The sequence below is a fragment of the Geotrypetes seraphini genome, chromosome 17 (assembly GCF_902459505.1).
Source record: "Geotrypetes seraphini chromosome 17, aGeoSer1.1, whole genome shotgun sequence".
Classification (NCBI taxonomy): Eukaryota; Metazoa; Chordata; class Amphibia; order Gymnophiona; family Dermophiidae; genus Geotrypetes; species Geotrypetes seraphini.
The window spans coordinates 30,845,715-30,868,926 of NC_047100.1; the positions used below are offsets into that span (position 1 = coordinate 30,845,715).

General features: G+C 43.3%; 1 long non-coding RNA gene across 1 annotated transcript in view; it reads right to left on the reverse strand.

The window, feature by feature from the left end:
- Positions 1-19: 19 nt before the first annotated feature.
- The window catches only part of LOC117351134, a 41,490-nt gene continuing 18,297 nt past the window's right edge, over positions 20-23,212 (reverse strand). Inside the window, exons 2-3 of the long non-coding RNA XR_004537339.1 lie at positions 18,968-19,100; positions 20-191 (exon numbers count right to left, since the gene is read on the reverse strand). This is a non-coding gene — a long non-coding RNA (uncharacterized LOC117351134). The remainder of the gene's footprint in view (positions 192-18,967; positions 19,101-23,212) is intronic.

Genomic DNA, 23,212 nt, shown 5'->3' on the forward strand with positions numbered 1-23,212 from the left:
GTAATTTCTTTAATAAGTCATAAGCCTCCTTTTACAAAACTGCGATAGCAGTTTCTAGCATGGGGAGCCGCGCTGAATGAGCCGAACTGCTCCCGACGCTCATTGAGTTGTTCTTTCCAAGGTTGATGTCCACAGTCCCACTTCCCCACATGGTTTCTTTTTCTGTATTATTTAACATGGGGTTGGTTTACCTAGTTAACGAGAAATTTCAACATTGGCTTTTTTGAGGTTATCAGAATGAACAGATTAGTTACTTCTGTTGCCTTTTTATCCCTGCAAGCAGGTGAAGTAACACAACTATTTTATAACACTGGTATTTTCCTCAAATGTATTTTGTAAAATGTTACTTCTGAACTCATATATAAATGTTAACAGGTTTGCACTGTAGATAGAAACAAGGGAGTGAATACAAAATGTTACCATCCTAGAGAATGAAGGTCAGGACCAGACCGCAGTGGCAAAACTACACCAGCGGTTGTTACATGGTTGCTCACAAAACTATTGATCCAACTTGGCTTTCAACCAAAATTAAACCATAAAAATATTAAGGCTCCCTTTCATCAAGCCGTGGTAAAAGCTCTGATGTTCATATTTCCTAACACTGTTCTTGAGTCTACCTCCCTGCACATTTGAGTTCATTTCTTCTACTCTAATACTTCAAAACCTCTGTATCATTTCTCCTTTCCTCTCTTCTCCAGGGCATAACATTTTCCTGTCTTTAAGGCTTATCTTAGTGCAGACCCTACACCATTTTGGTTGCTTTTGTCTGTGTTGTTTCTAGCCTGGTCAATATTCAAATGCACTTATGTGGTTGGCAGTGACACGGCACACATAAAAGCTTTTTAAATGTGAAAACTTGGCCAAGTGTACATATAACTTTGGCATTTAAATCAGAAAGGGGTGCGATATGGGGGTAGGGAGGGCAAAAAATTATGGGCATATTCAATGGCAGGACCACTGACTATACGCCATTTTGTGGCCAGTTTGGAGGATGGAGTCAGCAAGGATTAAGCAGCATTATGGAATGGAGGAGTGGCCTAGTGGTTAGAGCAGATGACTCAGCACCTTGAGGTTGCGAGTTTGATTCCCACTGAAGCTCTTTGTGACTCTGGGCAAGTCACTTAACACCTCATTACCCCAGGTATAAGTACCTGTCTAAAAATATGTAAACTGCTTTGATTGCAACCACACAGAAAAAAAGTGGTATATCAAGTGCCAATATTCGGTACTTAGCTGCCTAAATAGGAATGCATAGTCCTGTCTTTATGTGCTAAATATAGCACTTCAATGTTGTAACTGCCTGATATTGAGAGATACTTATTCCTATAGCAGCAGCCACTTATGAAAATCTGTCTAACACCACCTATCTCTATGCCTCCCCCTCCCATGTTCATTTCTATAGCCTTACATAAGAACATAAGAAGTTGCCTACCCTGGGTCAGACCAGAGGTCCATCCTTCCCAGCGGTCCACTCCCGCAGCAGCCCATCAGGCCTATTACCTGTTGCAGTGGTCCCTGACTATTTCTATATCTATAACCCACCTCTACTCCTATCTTTTCCCCTCAATTCCCTTATCTTCTAGGAACCTATCCAAATCTTCCTTGAAGCCCTGTAACATGCTCTGGCCTATCACAACCTCCGGAAGCGCGTTCCATGTGTCCACCACCCTCTGGGTAAAAAAGAACCTCCTAGTGTTTGTTCTAAACCTGCCCCCTTTTAATTTCTCCGAGTGCCCCCTTGTACTTGTACTTCCCCACAGTCTGAAGAATCTGTCCCTGTCTACCTTTTCTATGCCCTTCAGGATTTTGAAGGTTTCTATCATGTCTCCTCTAAGTCTCTGCTTTTCCAGGGAGAACAACCCCAGTATTTCCAACCTGTCAGCGTATGAAAAGTTTTCCATACCTTTTATCAGTTTAGTCGCTCTTCTCTGGACCCCCTCAAGTACTGCCATGTCCTTCTTGAGGTGCGGCGACCAGTACTGGACACAGTACTCCAGATGTGGGCGCACCATTGCACGATACAGTGGCAGGGTGACTTCCTTCGTCCTGGCCGTGATACCCTTCTTAATGATACCCAACATTTTGTTTGTTTTCTTTGTGGTCGTTGCACACTTTTCAATGTTGTGTCTACCATCACCCCCAGGTCTCTTTCAAGGTTACTTACCCCTAGCAGTGACCCCCCCCCCCCATTTTGTAGCTGAACATCGGGTTCTTTTTCCTTACATGCATGACCTTGCATTTCTCTATGTTAAAGCTCATTTGCCACTTTTTTGCCCACTCCTCCAGTATCGTTAGGTCCCTTTGCAGGTCTTTGCAGTCATCCGCGGTTCTAACCCTGCTGCAGAGTTTGGTGTCATCCGCAAATTTTACAACCTCACATTTTGTTCCCGCCTCCAGGTCGTTAATAAATATATTAAACAGGAGCGGTCCCAGCACCGACCCCTGTGGAACTCCGCTTGTGACCCCTAGCCAGTCTGAGTAATGGCCCTTTATTCCAACCCTCTGTTTCCTGCCTGCCAGCCAGCCAGTTTTTGATCCATCGGTGGACCTCCCCTTGCACCCCGTGGTTCCACAGCTTCTTAAGCAGCCGTTCGTGTGGTACCTTGTCGAAGGCTTTCTGGAAGTCAAGGTAAATGATGTCTATGGATTCCCCTTTATCCATCTAGCTGTTTATCCCCTCAAAGAAATACAGTAAGTTTGTGAGGCACGACCTTCCCTTGCAGAAGCCGTGCTGGCTCGCCTTCAGCAGTCCATTGTTTTCTATGTGATCTCTGATGCTGTCCTTAACCAGTACCTCCATCATCTTTCCCGGAACCGAGGTCAAGCTCACCGGCCTGTAGTTTCCCGGGTCACCCCTTGATCCCTTCTTGAAGATGGGCATGACATTTGCTAATTTCCAGTCCTCCGGGATCTCCCCAGTTTTTAAGGATAGGTTGCATATTTGGCGAAATGGTTCCGCTATTTCGTTTCTTAGTTCTTTGAGTACCCTTGGGTGGATGCCATCTGGACCCGGTGATTTGTCGCTCTTTAGTCTGTCTATCTGTCAGAGGACATCCTCTTGGCTTACGTCTAGTTGGACCAGCTTTTTTTCCTGATCCCCATTTATGATCTCCTCGGGTTCCGGAATATTTGATGTGTCCTTTCTCGTGAAGACTGACGAGAAGAACTTATTTAACCTATCAGCTATCTCTTTTTCCTTCTTTACCACTCCCTTCTTGTCTCCATCGCCCAATGGTCCCACTTTCTCCCTGGCCGGTTGTTTCCCCTTCACGTACCTGAAGAACGATTTGAAGTTTGTTGCTTCCCCCGCCAGTCTCTCCTCACATTCTCTTTTTGCTTTCCTAACCACTATATGCAAGTACTTTGGGGCCAGATTCACTAAACTTACCGAATGTCAGTAAACCAGTTTGACTGGTTTTGCAATTGTTCGTGTTCCCTGACCCGATTCACAAAACTGCTGTCGGATGAGTTTCTCCGAGCACTCTCCCAGTCTCCAATCCAAGCATGCTAATGAAGAGATTAGTAATGAAATGCCATGCGATCGAATCACAAAGCAGAAGAAGAAATGCCAATCCAAAAAAGAGCGACTGCTGAGGACCAGTCGCTCACTCTCCTTGCCAACTCTGCCCTGAAATATCAGTATTAAGGTTACAATCCTGAATAAAACAACTATTAAAAATACCTATAAATTACTATAGACATGCACAAGGACTCATTCGTGTGTTATATGCTGAATCATGGGTGCATTGCAAACATGTGTGTTTAAAGCGTGTTGAAGTTCTGTTCGATACATGCCCGTAGTCTGCGTACACAAAAAAATATAAGGCACGGTGGCAGTCACAAATCTTTCCTTTTTAAAAATTGCCAACTAGTAGGGCCAGCAGTGAAATGTATCTACCCCTCCCTAATGGGCTTACAATCTAAGTTTTTGTGCCTGGAGCAATGGAAGGTTAAGTGACTCGCTCAGGGTCACAAGGGGTTGTCGTGGGAACTGAACTCAATTCCCTTGGATGTCAGTCTATTGCACTATTAGGCTCCTATTCCACTCCCAGGGGTGGTTTGTTTTTCTCCTCTTAGAGCTCCCCAAACACCATTTTGTCACAAATGAAACCCTGTCAACGAAAAAGAACACAGGAGGTATTCCCAATGTCATCCTAATTCATCCGATTCCGGGATTTTTTATCCTTTCGTAAGAGTTTGAAGGTTCATCTTTTTGGAAATGCTTTCCAGGATTTGGGAGTGATTTAGCTCATATATGGTTTTCTTTTATGAGTTGTATGATGAATGTTATAAGTTAAAAGAATGATGTCATGTGCTTATGTTGTGTTATCGAGTAATTGTATTGTTTTTATTTTATGAATGTGATGTTGTAACCCACATAGATTTCGGAAATGCGGACTATAAATGCCTAAATAAAACAAACAAAAACCTGCACTCAATGAGAGTCACTGTTAGTACTTGTTTGTTTATTTTCCTCAATTTAAGAGAGTTTTTCAGTATAAGGGGACTCACCCTAAGGTGAAATTCATCCCCAAGCAAAAATAACACGAGTCCGCTGCTACATCATATCACTCTCTATAGGCAAGTTCTAAACATATAGGTAAAGTAACAGTACTTTATTGTTGTATATAATCAGTTAATCAAGAGAACTACATTGTTGTCATAGAGAATACGACAGAGTACGCTACTGGGTTTCAAGAAAGGTTTGGATGATTTCCTGAAGGAAAAGGGAATTGAGGGGTACTGAGAGAGAATTACTATGCATGTCCTTGACCTGATGGGCTGCCGCGCGAGCGGACTGGACCTTTGGTCTGACCCAGCAGAGGCACTGCTTATGTCCTTATCAGTCCACTACATGTAAAAAGACGCTAAGCAATCTGCATGAATCACTTCCAGCATGATCATGAAGCTGCCTGACATAGTGCTCCGTTTCGTTTCTTCTTCAGGGGTAGAAAACAGTCTCACAACTAAGAAGGTCGGTTCAAAAAATGCTCTGCAGTTTTGTAAATCCAACCACGACGGTAACAGCTCCTCCGAAAAGCTTTCAAAGTTCTAATGCATTAGTTCCTATGGAAGTACAGTAATTACTGCTTTTTCCATCTTGGCCCAAAGACACTGTAATGCAGTGTTTGAGACTATGTATTTGGTTTTATTATTAGGTAACTGGGAGAAGCAGCACTCTTGTACTGCATTTGAAAATTTTAATATATTTAGAAAAGGTTTTGTTTGTGCAAGGATTAAGCCGCATTACTTAAAAAAACATGGAGACCGAACTCACAGTCTAAGAAACCTTTAATCTTCTTTATTAATAATACTTAAGTCAATAAATCATGCAGTTGACCTCTAATGCGAAATGCCTAATCCAGGTTTTTTCAAATTATACGTGTGTCATAGCATCATTATCTGCTTAGGCAGTATCACTGAATAAGCTTATATTTATTTATTTCAAAAATTATAACTTTCATTTTCTACTATTTTAAGCAGGCTGCAACTTAAAGAGTACTGGATCAGACCAATGGTCCATCTAACCCAGTATTCTGGTTCTAACAGTGGCTAATTCGAGTCACAAACAGCTGGCAGATATGTTCCCTCTAAGCCAGTGGTCTCAAACTCAAACCCTTTGCAGGGCCACATGTTGGATTTGGAGGTACTTGGAGGGCCTCAGAAAAAAGATAGTTAATGTCTTATTAAAGAAATGACAATTTTGCATGAGGTAAAACTCTTTCCTTTTGGCTAAGTCTTAATAATAATATTGTCATTTATAGCTAAAGAGACAGATGATCAAGAAACTGTTTTATTTTGTTTGTGATCGTGATAAACATACCGAAGGCCTCAAAATAGTACCTGGCGGGCCACGAGTTTGAGACCACTGCATCCTTCAACTATCTAACCATCCAATCAGGACGCACGTTTTTAGAAAATAGCTCCCCAGGCCGCCTACATTGGAGGCGCCTTGGGAGCCTAGGGAGGCCCACATGCCTGCCTAAGGTTAGCCGTGGGGTGGTTTTACATTACATTACATTTGTGATTTCTATTACGCCTGTGCCTTGCGGTTCTAAGTGGATTACAGTTAAAAGAGATCAGGACATTACCGAGAGAATTACATTACAATGATTTAAGTAAATTACACGTTGTGGTATAGAAATACAAGTATAAGATATCTGGATTTATCGATAGAATAACTTGACAGGGTTCAAGTAGTTACAAGGTTCAGTGGGGGAAACAATATAGACAACTGAAGAAAGATACCTAACTTTGAAGGAATCAGTTAAGTGGATACCTAAGGGAGATGCTTATTTAGGAGAAGGTTAAATGGATACCTAAGGGAGATGCTTATTTAGGAGTTTGGATATTTTTCGTAAATGAGGTTCAAGGGGATGACTAGTGTGTTATTTAATGGGGAGAGTGCATCTGCGATTGGGGAGGGGAATATTAAGTAAGGACGTGTTTTTTGAAAAGAAATGTTTTGATTTCTTTCCGAAACACTTTGATGTCTGTTGTTTTGATCATCAGTTTGGTGAACAAATCTCTGGAGACGGGAGTGATTCCTGGGGATTGGAGGAGAACGGATGTGGTCCCTATTCATAAAAGTGGTCACAGGGATGAAGCAGGAAACTACAGGCCGGTGAGCCTCACTTCAGTTGTTGGAAAAATAATGGAAGTGTTGCTGAAAGAAAGGATAGTGTATTTCCTTGAATCTAATGGGTTACAGGATCCGAGACAATATGGCTTTACAAAAGGTAAATCGTGCCAAATGAACCTGATTGAATTTTTTGATTGGGTAACCAGAGAGCTGGATCGAGGACATATGCTAGATGTAATTTACTTGGATTTCAGCAAAGCCTTTGATACAGTTCCTCATAGGAGGCTGTTGAACAAACTTGAAGGGCTGAAGTTAGGACGCAAAGTGGTGAACTGGGTCAGAAACTGGCTGTTGGACAGATGCCAGATGGTTAATGGAAGTCGCTCGAAGGAAGGAAAGGTGACTAGTGGAGTCCCTCAGGGTTCGGTGCTGGGGCCAATCCTGTTCAATATGTATGTGAGTGACATTGCTGAAGGGTTAGAAGGAAAAGTGTGCCTTTTTGCAGATGATACCAAGATTTGTAACAGAGTAGACACCGAAGAGGGAGTGGAAAACATGAAAAAGGATCTGCAAAAGTTAGAGGAATGGTCTAATGCCTGGCAACTAAAATTCAATGCAAAGAAATGCAGAGTAATGCATTTGGGGATTAATAATAGGAAGGAACCGTATATGCTGGGAGGAGAGAAGCTGATATGCACGGACGGGGAGAGGGACCTTGGGGTGATAGTGTCCGAAGATCTAAAGGCGAAAAAAACAGTGTGACAAGGCAGTGGCTGCTGCCAGAAGGATTCTGGGCTGTATAAAGAGAGGCGTAGTCAGTAGAAGGAAGAAGGTGTTGATGCCCCTGTACAGGTCATTGGTGAGGCCCCACTTGGAGTATTGTGTTCAGTTTTGGAGACCGTATCTGGCGAAAGACGTAAGAAGACTTGAGGCGGTCCAGAGGAGGGCGACAAAAATGATAGGAGGCTTGCGCCAGAAGACGTATGAGGAGAGACTGGAAGCCCTGAATATGTATACCCTAGAGGAAAGGAGAGACAGGGGAGATATGATTCAGACGTTCAAATACTTGAAGGGTATTAACGTAGAACTAAATCTTTTCCAGAAAAAGGAAAATGGTAAAACCAGAGGACATAATTTGAGGTTGAGGGGTGGTAGATTCAGGGGCAATGTTAGGAAATTCTACTTTACGGAGAGGGTAGTGGATGCCTGGAATGCGCTCCCGAGAAAGGTGATGGAGAGTAAAACTGTGACTGAGTTTAAAGAAGCGTGGGATGAACACAGAAGATTTAGAATCAGAAAATAATATTAAATATTGAACTAGGCCAGTTACTGGGCAGACTTGCACGGTCTGTGTCTGTGTATGGCCGTTTGGTGGAGGATGGGCTGGGGAGGGCTTCAATGGCTGGGAGGGTGTAGATGGGCTGGAGTAAGTCTTAACATAGATTTTGGCAGTTGGAACCCAAGCACAGTACCGGGTAAAGCTTTGGATTCTTGCCCAGAAATAGCTAAGAAGAAAAAATTACAAAAAAAAAAATTTAAATTGAATCAGGTTGGGCAGACTGGATGGACCATTCGGGTTTTTATCTGCCGTAATCTACTATGTTACTATGATGGTGGGGTCAATTTTCGCTGCCTGAGTTGCTAGAAGGCTGTCGTAAAGTTTCTTACGTCGGGTACCATTCATTATGAGGGGGGAAGGTGAAAAGATTCTGAGTTCTTCTTAATCTGGGTAGTCGGTAGCGGCAAAGACGGTTGTTCAGGTAATTGGGGGCCATACCATGGGTTACTTTGAAAAGTAAGCAGTAGAGTTTGAATTGCCTCAGAAGTCACCTTAGGCAAACCTAGGTGGCCTTGTGCATCTCCCTAGTCCAGCGGGAGACGTGTACAATGTAGGCCAGCCTTTTTAAGTAGACGTGGCCGCTAAACTTATTGTGGCAAGAGATATCCCTGCCACGATAAGTTTAGCGGCCAAGTCTGCGGCCGCCAGTTCCTCACCCCCCGAACGAACATGGCAGGAAGGATGCCCAATCCCTCCTGCCCAAAACACCCCCACCTGCCCCGAATGATATCCCAATGCCAGGCCCACCCCCAAGCATGCGCGGACCCCCTCCTCCTAATAAGAACATAAGCAATGCCTCCGCTGGGTCAGACCTGAGATCCATCGTGCCCAGCAGTCTGCTCACGTGGCGGCCCAACAGGTTCAGGACCTGTGCAGTAATCCTCTATCTATACCCCTGTATCCCCTTTTCCAACAGGAAATTGTCCAATCCTTTCTTGAACCCCAGTATCATACTCTGCCCTATTACGCCCTCTGGAAGCGCATTCCAAGTGTCCACCACACGTTGAGTGAAGAAAAACTTCCTAGCATACGTTTTGAATCTGTCCCCTTTCAACTTTTCTGACTGCCCTCTTGTTCTTTTATTTTTTTAAAGTTTGAAGAATCTGACCCTCTCTACTCTCTATATGCCCTTCATGATCTTGTAAGTCTCTATCATATCCCTCCTGGACCCCCCACTAACCTTAATTGATGAGTGGCCGGATGGGTTTTCCCATTATCTGGCCGGCAGGCCTTTCTCCGTTAAAATGAGGTGGGCCTGCCCCTTGCCAGTGCATTGTGGGATGCCCCGGAGAGGGGCCTAAGGCCTGATTGGCCTATGAGATGAGCCTTAGGCGTATGGGCCAACCTAAGATTCCGGTTGGTCCATGTGCTGTCTGTATCCGGTTTGCTTAGAGATTAAAGCTGTAAAATGTTTTTATAATGCTCTTCTCCAGACCCCTCTCTTTCACACTTTGACTTCCTGCTTTCTCTCTTTCCAGGCTCCTATGCAGGGCTAGTCACGGAAGCACTGCTGAGCCTTCATACACATACGGTACTTTTCTCTGTTAATCAGCACTCATTTTAAACCAGTTGTAGCTACCTTTCTTTCTCTATTTAGAAACCCAGTTAGCTGCTGTTCTGGGTCTGCTCCTGACTTGAAACGTATTCCTGCAAAATATACTGACTTCTAGGACCCCCTTCAGAGATAGTTTTCCCAGCGACATCATGCCCTTTATCCCACCCATCCCTAGGCTCACATTACACTTATACATCCACAACTACATAAAGAACATAAGAACATAAGCAATGCCTCTGCTGGGTCAGACCTGAGGTCCATCGTGCCCAGCAGTCCGCTCTCGCGGTGGCCCAACAGGTCCAGGACCTGTGCAGTAATCCTCTATCTATACCCCTCTATCCCCTTTTCCAGTAGGTAATTATCCAATCTTTTCTTAAACCCCATTACCGTACTCTGCCCTATTACGTCCTCTGGAAGCGCATTCCAGGTGTCCACCACACTTTGGGTAAAGAAGAACTTCCTAGCATTCGTTTTGAATCTGTCCCCTTTCAACTTTTCCGAGTGCCCTCTTGTTCTTTCATTTTTTGAAAGTTTGAAGAATCTGTCTCTCTCCGCTTTCTCTATGCCCTTCATGATCTTGTAAGTTTCTATCATATCCCCTCTAAGTCTCCTCTTCTCCAGAGAAAAGAGACCCAATTTCTCCAATCTCTCAGCATATGAAAGGTTTTCCATACCTTTTATCAGATGTGTCGCTCTCCTCTGGACCCTTTCGAGTAATGCCATATCCTTCTTAAGATACGGCAACCAAAATTGGACGCAGTACTCCAGATGCGGACGCACCATCGCCCGATACAACGGCAGAATAACTTCTTTCGTTCTGGTCGCAATGCCCTTCTTGATTATACCAAGCATTCTATTCGCTCTCTTAGCGGCCGCTGCGCACTGTGCCCTCGGCTTCATTGTCATGTCCACCATTACCCCCAAGTCCCTTTCCTGTGTACTCTCATTCAATAATATCCCTCCCATCGTATAGTTGTACCTCAAGTTTCTGCTTCCCATATGTAATACTTTGAATTTCTCAACGTTGAACTTCATCTGCCACCTTGTCGCCCATTCCCCTAGCTTGTTCAAGTCCCTTTGCAATTCCTCGCAGTCCTCTATAGTCCGAGCACCACTAAATAGTTTGGTGTCGTCTGCAAATTTTATTATCTCACACTTTGTCCCTGTTTCTAGATCATTTATGAATATATTAAATAGCAGCGGCCCAAGCACCGAGCCCTGCGGTACACCACTCGTGACCCTCCTCCAGTCCGAGTAGTGGCCTTTCACTCCTATCCTTTGCTTTCTACCTTCCAACCAGTTTCTGATCCATCTATGTACATCTCCTTCCACCCCATGGTTCTTCAGTTTCCGGAGTAGACGTTCATGGGGCACCTTATCAAAGGCTTTTTGGAAATCTAGATATATGATGTCTGTGGGGTTTCCTCTGTCCGTTTGTTTGTTAACTCCCTCGAAGAAGTGCAATAAGTTCGTTAGGCACGATCTCCCCTTGCAGAAACCATGTTGGCTGGTTATCAGAAGTTCGTTCCTTTCAAAATGTTCATCGATGTTTTCTTTTATCAGAGCTTCTGCCATTTTTCCCGGAACCGAGGTCAGACTCACTGGTCTGTAGTTTCCAGGGTCACCTCTTGATCCCTTTTTAAAGATGGGCGTAACGTTGGCTATCTTCCAATCCTCCGGGATCACTCCTGTTTTTAGGGATAGGTTGCAAATTTGCTGTAATAGTTCCGCTATCTCCTCCTTTAATTCCTTCAGAACCCTTGGATGTATTCCGTCCGGACCCGGGGATTTGTCAGTTTTTAGTTTTTCTATCTGCCTGTGTACGTCTTCAAGGCTCACTTCTATGGATGTTAATTTTTCTGCTTGACTTCCATGAAAGAATTGCTCAGGTTCCGGTATGTTTGATGTGTCCTCATTTGTAAATACAGACGAAAAGAACATGTTAAGCCTTTCTGCCACTTCTTTCTCCTCCTTCACCACTCCCTTCCTGTCTCCGTCGTCCAGTGGTCCTACCTCCTCCCTAGCCGGCTCCTTCCCTTTAACATATTTAAAGAACAGTTTGAAGTTTCGTGCTTCCCTGGCTAGCCTCTCTTCGTACTCTCTTTTGGCTTTTCGAACCATACGGTGACATTCTTTTTGATTTTTCCTGTGCTCTTTCCAGTTCCCCTCAGTTTTGTCCTTTTTCCACTTCCTGAATGAATTTTTCTTATTGCCTATTGCTTCCTTCACTATTTTGGTTATCCACGCCGGGTCTTTTGTTCGACTCTTTGTGCACCCCTTTCTGAACCTGGGGATATATATATTTTGCGCCTCGCTCACCATGCCCTTGAAAAAAGACCAGGCATGTTGTACCATTTGCCATATTTTGGAAGTGTTCCTAAGTTTCTTCCTTACCATTTCCCTCATTGCCTCGTAGTTTCCTTTCCTGAAGTTAAAAGTTGTCGCTATGGTTCTCTTCCCTTTCGGTATTCCTACCTCAACCTTGAACTTGATCATATTATGATCGCTGTTTCCCAACGGTCCCACTACTTCTACTTCCTTAGCAGGTCCCCTTAACCCATTTAGGATTAGATCCAGAGTGGCATTTCCTCTCGTCGGTTCTCTAACAAGCTGCTCCATGAAGCAATCCTGTGTAGCTTCCAGGAATTCTGTCTCTCTAGCGCATTTTGAGCTTCCAAGACTCCAGTCTATCCCAGGGTAGTTGAAGTCTCCCATAATAACTGTGTTACCGCTTTTGCATTCTTGCTTCATCTCGGCTTCCATTTCTTCATCGATATCTCCGGTTTGTCCAGGTGGACGATAGTATAGGCCTATCTTTATTTCAGGCCCTTTCCTTCCTGGTATTTTAACCCATAGCGATTCTAGCTTGTTGGCCGTCTCTGCTGTGTCTATTTTTGTCGATCGTATGCTTTCTTTTATGTATAGGGCTACTCCACCTCTTCTGTCCTGATCTGTCCTGGCGATAGAGCTTGTACCCCGACAGTGCTGTATCCCATTTGTTTTCCTCATTCCACCATGTTTCAGAGATTCCAATGATGTCTATGTCTTCTGCATTGGCCATGGCTTCTAGTTCCCCCATTTTGTTTCTCAGGCTCCTTGCATTGGTATATATGCAATTTAGATCCTGGTATTTTGTTGTCTTCATTTCCATTCCCTGTGCTTTGGTCTTTATTTTCTTCTCTTTTGCTACAATCTTTCTAACCTCCTCTTGCAATTTGTCCCTTGCTTCTTCCCGGCCTTTTTTCCCCTCAGTATCTTCACGGGATACCTTCTTCCGAATCGTCGGCGCTTGGTCGACTGTCGGCTTTCCCCTTCTTGTTAGTTTAAAGCCTGTTCTATTACTCTCCTGAGTAACAACTACAAATTAACATTAATTAAGGCTTCTAGTACCAAGCCTTATCAAGCTACCTCCGCACCACCCTGATCACTGCTCACACCTGATAACTATCAACTATCAAAATAATAAGGTGCAGGTCGCCTCTGTATTTTATGGTTTGCACTTCTTGTATAATGGAAGTTTTGCATGGGGGTTTTGTATTATGGGGGTATGTATTGTCGATGGTGTATGTAATGTTATAGCTTTGTACGTAAGTTTGTAACCCACCCTGGGTAAGAGTAGAATATAAATGAACAAACAAACAAAGTCAGACACTGCATTTAAACCTAAAACTAAGAGTACAAACCACATCACTACCCTAATGATTCTATATATTCACTCACTCCATCCTGGTTTTGGAGGAAAAGTATGAACTCTAATACTCAGAAGAGAGCTGTGTGGCCTAGAGCAGTGTTCTTCAACCACCGGTCCACGGACCAGTGCCGGTCCACAGAAATTTCCTGCCGGTCCACAGGGCCAGCATGTGCATCAGGCCAAAACAGCGTTCTTCAACCGCCGGTCCAAGGTGCGATCGATGTGGCGTTATCTTCAAGCCAGCTCCCTCTTCCTAACTGATTCAGTGCACAAGCCACGGGCAGTGGCTTCTACGGGGATCCTGCGCCTGAACTGGAAGCCTTCTCTCTGACTTCCAGATGAGGCACGAGACGTGCAAGGTGCAATTAGTACTATTATGGGGCGGGATCTGGCCCACAACAGCCCAGTGTTCGTCAACCGCTGATCCACGGACTGATGCCGGTCCACAGAATAATTATTTTATTTCTGCCGTTCCATAGGTGTAAAAAGGTTGAAAAACACTGGCCTAGAGTATCCAACCAACCTATCTTGCATACTACACTTAGGTGGCAGGGCCTGGGACAGAGAGAAGGAATTGAAATGCTGGTTACTTCTATAAGCTGATTTAGATGCTCTGACCTCAGTTCAGCAATTATCCCAGTTACAGTGTGGAAGCAGGCCATGTCGAAGGATTCCTTTTTGTACCAAGATGGCATGAATGTTAGATAAGCCCAAGCTAGTGAAATCTTTGAGCTCACAGGGAGTAGAGAGGAACAAAAAAATAGATGAAAGGGGTGCCTGGGTGAGGATATTATGGAGCATTAGAGTTTGAGGTGAACTCAGTCCCCAGGAGATACTTCTGCAACCCAGAAGGGTAGGGAGAGGATCCTGTACCATAACATTGTAGAGTCTAGAAAGGAGAAAGATGAGTGCACAGGAGAACTAAGTCTTCTTGCCAGAAGAGGAGAGTAAAGCTGTTGGGTGTAGAAGAAACAATAACCACCTGAAGGGTTTCTTTGCTTTCTATATTAACCTGATGTATGTTCCTTATTGTAAGCATGGTTGCTTGAAAGAAGATATAGGTTCTTTAATCACTAGCTGATCTAGCATTGCCAGGTTTCATGAATGTTATTAGGTATGTTCACAGTTTCAGTGACTATAATACCATATGATCCATGAATGATGTGTTGTCTTACTGATATCGCACCAGTAATAAACATTAATAAAGAGGATGCCACACTGATATAAATCACTGACCCTGTGATTTACAATAATTTGGGCTATAAACAATGCATCTTTATAGCTCTCAAATCTTCATTGTATTTCTCACACAGTGACCTTGTTGTCAGCATTTTATCAGTTGTTAACAATTTAAAGTTCAGAGGTAAATCCACACATGCTTAGCAATGGGAACTTGATTTTGAATTGAGTTACAAGCAAAAACTCAAGGGCGGACTAGCCAAAGGCCTTGATTGATGATGTTCCTTAAATAACAGATAATTTTTCAACTGGATTCAGTAAATGGCACTGAAAGTCAGGTGGCAGAAAGATCTGCACCCCTTTTAAAATAGTGCCAGTGGCTTAGTGAGGGAAGGAGGTGCCGGGGGTGGTGGTACCTGGCACGGCCTCCCCTTTGGGTGAAAAAGTGTTTACGGTATTTTTTGCTCTCTTGCCCATTGCTTTCAAAATAACACTAGCTAAGCACCTTATTCTATATATGAGCTAAGCACCTTATTCTATATATAAGCTAAGCACCTTATTCTATATATGAGCTAAACACCTTATTGTATATATGAGCCAAGCACCTTATTCTATATATGAGCTAAGCACCTTATTGTATATATGAGCTAAACACCTTATTGTATATATGAGCCAAGCACCTTATTCTATATATGAGCCAAGCACCTTATTCTATATATGAGCTAAGCACCTTATTGTATATATGAGCTAAGCACCTTATTCTATATATGAGCTAAGCACCTTATTGTATATATGAGCTAAGCACCTTATTCTATATTTGAGCTATATATGAGCTAAGCACCTTATTTTATATATGAGCTAAACATCTTATTGTATATATGAGCCAAGCACCTTATTGTATATATGAGCTAAACACCTTATTCTATATATGAGCTAAGCACCTTATTCTATATATGAGCTAAGCACCTTATTCTATATATGAGCTAAGCACCTTATTCTATATATGAGCCAAGCACCTTATTCTATATATGAGCTAAACACCTTATTGTATATATGAGCCAAGCACCTTATTCTATATATGAGCTAAACACCTTATTGTATATATGAGCCAAGCACCTTATTCTATATATGAGCTAAACACCTTATTGTATATATGAGCTAAGCACCTTATTGTATATATGAGCTAAGCACCTTATTCTATATATGAGCTAAACACCTTATTGTATATATGAGCCAAGCACCTTATTCTATATATGAGCTAAACACCTTATTGTATATATGAGCTAAGCACCTTATTCTATATATGAGCAAGGCAGTGATTCTGAACTTTCTATTGACACATCTGACAATGTTCATGTGTGTGATATGCTACACACTAAACTTTACAGCTGAACATAAACGAATCTTAATTTTTCAATGCAGTTAAAAACGATGCAAGGGAAATCCGAGTTGCTAAAGAACCTACTTTAGACTGATAGAAGATCGGTACACTAGCCTTTTACTTCCCCTTTCTACTTTCCGTTCTTACCCTTCTTAATTTTTTCACAGCTATGTGACCTTCAGAAGGTTGATGCATTTGGGAGGTAATTGTATGTTTCCTATAGGTGCTCCGAGGCCTATTCTATAATCTGCTATCCAGGGTGCCTAAAATTTAGATGCCTGGTTACATCAGCCATGGATCTGGTGTAACTGCAGACATGCAAACACGGCAAGGTCACACGTAAATTAAGTATTCTTTATATTGCACGACTATCTTAAATTTGGGGGAAAAAATGAAGACTCTTCTCTTTGGCGCTACTTTTCTAAACTGTTAATTTATTATAACATGTGATTTCAATATTAACATTACCAGCTAGAACATCAAGTGTTAATGCTCCGTATTTCCAGAACATTTTGGTTCATCTTTCACTGTTTATGAGATCAGCAGGGACCCCTCAAGACGTTCCAATTAAACCTTCAGCCTATAAATGAGAGGATGACAACATGCAATTTCTCCATCAAGAGAAACTATCAATCAGGGTGCCGAAAATGATAGCCCGCTGCAGCAAAATCATTGCAATCTTCATGCATCATTAAGCTCTAGTGCTAGCGCAGACCATTTCACTTCTTTCTTCCCCTGCATATTTTTGAAAGGAAATTTTCTCCCAACATATTATAAACACTAGGGAGACTAATTAAGAAGGCTGTGTTTCAGTTTCGGGATTCTGCTGCCCTATGCAAACCTCTTCAACTATGCGTGTGCGCTTTCTGCCAAATCTTCTGATTGAAAGTTAGACTTGCAGTTTCTCTCCCATAAACAGAGAGACAGACCTAGATACACAATAGGATATTAATGAGCAACAATTCAAAATAAGCCAGATTAAGATTTTTTTTTTTTTTAGCTGGGCCTTAATACTACTACTACTAATCATTTCAAGTGTTACTTAGGGTTACCAGACGTCTGGATTCCCCAAACATGTCTGGGTTTTGAAAAGCCTCCTCAAATTGCGTTGAGAAGAGAAAAGGTCTAGTCATGCGCAGATACCATGGAATGATGTCATGCGCATGCAAGAGCAGGCAGCGGGGACTGGGGCGGGAGGAGGGCATGGGTGGACTGGAAAATCTGGCAACCCTCCTAGTGCTACTGGACATACATCAAAACACAGACAAATTGGACAAGAAAGTGCATCAATACAGGTGAGAGAATTACAGAGGAAATGATAAGACAGATGTTGGAGTTTGGAATTGAAATGGGCTTTGAGTCTGGATTTGAATGCTGTCAGAGACAGAGCTTAAATAAGAATAGCTTTAATGGGTCAGACCATTGGTCCATCTAGCCCAGTGGCCAATCCACATCACTAGTACCTGGCAAAAACCCAAATAGTACTGATCCAGGGCAAGCAGTGGCTTCCCCCATGTCTGACTCAACAGCAGGCTATGGACTTTTTCTCCAGGAAATTGTCCAAACCTTTCTTAAAACCAGTTATATTAACTGCTCTTACCACAACCTCTGGTAACAGGATACAGAGCTTAACTATTCTCTGAATGAAAAAATATTTCCTCTTATTAGTTTTAAAGCAGTGGTCTCAAACTCGCGGCCCAGGGGCCACAAGTGGCCCGCCATGTACTATTTTGAGGCTCTTGGTATGTTTATCATAATCACAGAAGTAAAATAAAACCGTTTCTTGATCATATGTCTCTTTAGCTATAAATTACAATATTATTATTAAGACTTAGCCAAAAGAAAAGATTTATAAACTATAAAGAGTTTTACCTCATGCAAAATTGTCATTTCTGTAATAAGACATTAACTCTTTTTTTCTGAGGCCCTCCAAGTACCGACAAATCCAAAATGTGGCCCTGCAAAGGGTTCGAGTTTGAGACCACTGTTTTAAAGGTATTTCCCTGGAACTTCATCAACTGTCCCCTAGTCTTTGTAATTTGTGACAGAGTGAAAAAAATCGATCCACTTATACCCGTTCTACTCCACTCAGGATTTTGTAGACTTCAATTCTATCTCCCCTCAGCTGTCTGTTTTCGAAGTTGAACAGCCCTAACCTTTTTAGTCTTTCCTCATACGAGAGGCGTTTCATCCCCTTTACCATCTTGGTCGCTCTTCTTTGAACCTTTTCTAGCGCGCTATATCTTTCTTGAGAGAAGGAAAGCAGAATTGAATGCAATACTCCAGATGAGGTTGCAGCATGGAGTGATACAAGGGCATTATAACATTCTTAGGCAATTGTTAAATTATGTGATAACCGGAAGAGATCTAGCAAAATGCATCATATGCACTCATACATTGCCTGTTGAATAGTTCATCCACACATAGTACAGTGCTCAGCCTTTAGTTATTTGGCAACCAGGAGGTCAGAAACATGGATGCTCCATTGCCAGATTGCAACATTGAAGAATAATGTGCAGTAATGTGCTTTCTTTGGGCAGAGGGAGTGAAACCTGTGGAAATTCACTGTTGGATATTAACTCAATATGGACATAGCACCATGAATCAACAAAAGGTTTATGAGTGGGTAAAAAGGTTTAAAGTGGGAAGAACGGGTGTATCGGACAAAAGTCGTTCTGGCCACTCATCATCATCGTGGACACAAAAGCATATTGACAGGGCGCATTCCTTGATTAGATAATGGACTGATAATGGTGTCTCAATTCACTGCAAATTTGAATATCAGGTATGGATCTGCATTTGCCATAATGTTTGATAACTGGGATACAGGTAAGTCTGCACAACAGCTTACTGATCTGCATAAGCAACGATGCGTGGAGGTTGCAACCCAGTTCCCGAGACGGTATGAAGAAGATTTATGTATTCTGGAGAGAATTGTCACCGGCGACGACACATGGGTGCATCATTGTGATCCGGAGAGCAAAAGAGACAGCATGATGAAGTAAAGGAAGCAGTGCTCACCTGGCTTTGGGAGCAGCCAAAAACCTTCTCTGCAGGAAAGCAAGAAGCTAGTTGAATGATATAACAAATGGGTCACCTTGCATGGAGACTATGTGGAAAAGTGATATGTTCAGTTGCTCACAGTTATATGAGTTATATATAACTGAACATATCACAGTTGCTCAAAGTGATATGTTCAGTTGCTCACAGTTGCGTTAAATGTAGACTTTTTGACTTACCGTCCTATGTATCAGCTTTATCTTCAGGTCCAAGCAAATAAGAAATACGATATGTTCATTTTGTATTTCCTTCATAACCCATTTTCCACCAAAAGATAATATCTTAGCTCAAAGCACAATAGATACAATTTATCTGTAATAAATAAACAAAAAAAAAAAAGAGGTCATCTTAGACTGAGCCATATGCCAGCTAGTGTTTATTTATTCCTGCTGTTTTAGCTCTCATATCTCAATTTTTTTAACAGCCCTTTGGATGTAACCGGTCCCCTAGGCACTTTTCCTTACTGGATGTGCAGGTATCCACAGATTACAGCTGTAAAGGAGGAAACCACACTCTTCTACGTTCTGGGTCTTGAGGGATTTAAGGCCCCATATTGGTGGAATATTTTAGGTGGGTTCAGACTCTAACGGGCTCTTTTACAAAGCCACGCGGCAACAGCCCCGAAGCCCTGGCTTTGTAAAAGAAGCCGTAACTCTCTCTTTTATCGCTCACTGAAAATTAGATCAGATTCAGTTCAAGTTTTGATTGTATATATATTTTTAAAAAAATGAAATGTAACATCGGGGAAAATTCAGCATAATAATTGCATGAATTTATCCCTGCTGTTCCTAATTCATATTTCTGTGTCTTTTTTGCCTGTGGCCTTAGATGCTTAGCCAATGAAAACATGCTACCTGGAGTTTGTGCCTACATCCCTAGAGTTACTAGGTTGGCCCTTTGCAAATTTTTTACTTTTTATTTTGTCCTGTGCTTCCTGCACCTGCTTGGAAATTCAGACCTTCTGGTACCAAAATCTTCTGGAGGCTTGGGAATGCTTTCAGAAGCCTATGGAAGTGAAGGAGGGGTTTGTGCTTGAGAGGCGTTCCTGGTGGTAGAAGTGAACACTTCAAAAGTAATTTAAGTTCTTGCTTTTGCCCACCAGAATTCTTTGGTACTCTCCCACCACTGACTACTCCATCTCATAGGGAGAGGCTCGATTTTTATTCCTGCCAAGCTTGACACTTTTTGTGGTTTTTAGAATCAGCCAGCCTATACTCTCATGGAAGGGCAAAAAAAAAAAAAAAAGCACTTGTTTTTACTATAAGAATTCAGGAGCTCCTGGGACTAGAACTAACCAAGTTGCTGCCTGGCATTGTATGGTGGTATGAACACAGGCAGCAGAATGCTTTTTCGTTTGGGGTGGCTCAAAAGCTCTTCCCAAACTCTTCCCCAGACCCGCCCAAACTCCAGCCCTGACTCCACCCCAAGAATAATAATACTAACTGTAATGCAATTTCTTCCATCCATTTTTTATATACACACACAATATAATCTTATTAATACATAATGGTAACCACAACATAAAAAAAAACCCAAAGCACACTGTATGCAGAGAAAATGTTAATTATCGAGAGGGTTCAGAAGAGAGCGACACATCTGATAAAGGGGATGGAAAACTTTTCATACGCTGAGAGATTGGAGAAACTGGGTCTCTTTTCCCTAGAGAAGAGGAGACTTAGAGGGGATATGATAGAGACTTACAAGATCATGAAGGGCGTAGAGAGACTAGAGAGGGACAAATTCTTCAAACTTTCAGAACATAAAAGAACAAGAGGGCATTCGGAAAAGTTGACAGGGGACAGATTCAAAACGAATGCCAGGAAGTTCTTCTTTACCCAACGTGTGGTGGACACCTGGAATGCGCTTCCAGAGAACGTAATAGGGCAGAGTACGGTACTGGGGTTTAAGAAAGGTTTGGGCAATTTGCTGCTGGAGAAGGGGATAGAAGGGTATAGATCAGTGGTCTCAAACTTGTGGCCTGGGGGCCAAATGCGGCCCGCCAGGTACTATTTTGAGGCCCTCTGTATATTTATCATAATCACAAAAGTAAAATAAAACAGTTTCTTGATCAAATGTCTCTTTAGCTATAAATTAGAGAATGACACGGGGAAAAAATCTGTCCCCGTCACCGCCCCGTCACCGGCCCACCATCCTCTGCACCGCCCCGTCACCGCCATTCCCTTCACCGCCCCGTCACCGTCACCGCCACCGCCATCCCTTTCACCGCCCCGTCACTGCCACTGCCATCCCATTCACCGCCCCGTCACCGTCCCCGCTGCATCCATATAAGCCTTAGTACTGTAATATTTAGCTTATTCCTTTCTTATAAATCAAAGTTCCTGCTGCTGAACTAGAGAAAGAGATGTTCAGCTGGCAGGGCTTTGTTTATAAATTTTTATCAACACAACTAATATACTATTTTATCTTAAAGCAAAAAATAAATAAATAAATATAATTTTTTTTTCTACCTTTGTTGTCTGGTTTCTGCTTTCCACATCTTCTCATTGAATTCCTTCCATCCACTGTGTGTCTTCTCTCTGCGTCTTCCATTTGCTGTTACTGTGCCTCTCCCTTAACCCCCCCCCCAATTGGTCTAGCACCCATCTTCTTCCCTCCGCTCCCACATAGTCTGGCATCTGTCTTCTTCCCACTCTGTCTTCCACATTTCCCTTGGGAGTCTGTTCCTCTCCACCCTCCTTCAATGTCTGTTCTATTCCTTTCCACCACCACCCTTCCCTCCCTCCTTTACCATCTGTTCCTTTCTACTACCCTTCAGCTCCTCTCGCGTGGCCTATCTACCTTCCTTCCTCTTATTTTCATGGCACGTTACAATGTAATTTGTGCAAGCCACTGGAGCCTGCAAGCTCGGTCCCTGTCCCATCCCCACAAACCATCTCGCTTCTGTGCTCCTATTTTCTCCATTTCTAATATCTCCCCTATGTATCTGTCATTGCCCCCCCCCTGTGTCCATATACCATCCCCATGGCATGTCCCCTTTATGTCTCTGTCCCTATGCCCCATGCACATAATTTCCCCTCTTTCTGTTACCTTCCTGTGTCCAGATTTCCCCTATCTTCCTCTTCCATACCAGTGTGTCTCTTCTTTTCAACCCCATCTAGCTTTTTTCCCTCTTTCTTCCCCCCCCCCTGCTTCTAGCATCTGGCTCACCTGCCAGTCCTTCCCTTTCTTTCCTGCTGTGGGTTTTTCTTTCCGACTTCATCCCCTTGGCCCAGAATCCTTTTCCCTTTCACTCCCTCCTTCCAATTTGAGCCGGGAACACTAGCGATCGCACGGTCCCCGCAGCCACTACCTGCCTGCCCAATCGATCCTAGTGTTTAGCCAGCTCTCTCCCTTCTCCTCACCTTAGTTTATAGGTTTTCTTTTTCGGCGACCTGCACGCTTTCCCAAAGAGCCGCGCATGTGCGGCTGCTCAGTGTTCAATCTTCTGCTCTGCTGCAACTTCCTGTTTCCGGTTGCGTCAGAGCAGAAGATCGAAACTGAGCAGCAGCGGGTGCGCGGCTCTCTGATAGCGTGCGGGTCGCCGAAAAAGAAAATCTACAAACTAAGATGAGGAGAAGGGAGAGAGCTGGCTAAACACTAGAATCGATTGGGCAGGCGGGTGTGAGCTGCGGGGACCGCGCGATCCTTCATGCCTCACTGCGGGGACAAGACCATTCACCGCCCCGTGGGCGGTGAATGGCCTTGTCCCCGTCGCCGCAGCGACTGCTAGTTTTCTTCCCCGTTTTCGGCGGGTGACCCGCGGCTAAAATGCGGTGGCCGCAGGTAAACCGCCACCGTGTCATTCTCTACTATAAATAAGTACATAAGTAGTCGCCTCCGCCGGGGCAGACCAGAGGTCCATCCTGCCCAGCGGTCCGCTCACGCGGCGGCCCATCAGGCATATTGCCTGAGCAGCAGTCCCTGACTAATTTTATGCCTACCTCTACACTTATCTCTAAACCTTCCACTGCTCTTATCTGTACCCCTCAATCCCTTTGTCCTCCAGGAACCTATCCAGGTCTTCCTTGAAACCCTGTACTGTGCTATTTCCTATCACGGCTTCAGGAAGGGTGTTCCATGTGTCCACCACCCTCTGTGTGAAAAAGAATTTCCTTGCGTTTGTTCTAAACCTGTCCCCCTTCAATTTCATCGAGTGACCCCTTGTTCTTGTGGTTTCTTTCAAATTGAAAAATCTGTCCATGTCAACCTTTTCGATGCCCCTCAGGATCTTGAAGGTCTCTATCATATCTCCTCTGAGTCTCCGCTTCTCCAGGGAGAACAGCCCCAGCCTCTTCAGTCTGTCAGTGTATGTAAGGTTTTCCATACCCTTAATCAGTTTAGTTGCTCTTCTCTGGACTCCCTCAAGCATTGCCATGTCCTTTTTGAGGTACGGTGACCAGTACTGTACACAGTATTCCAGATGC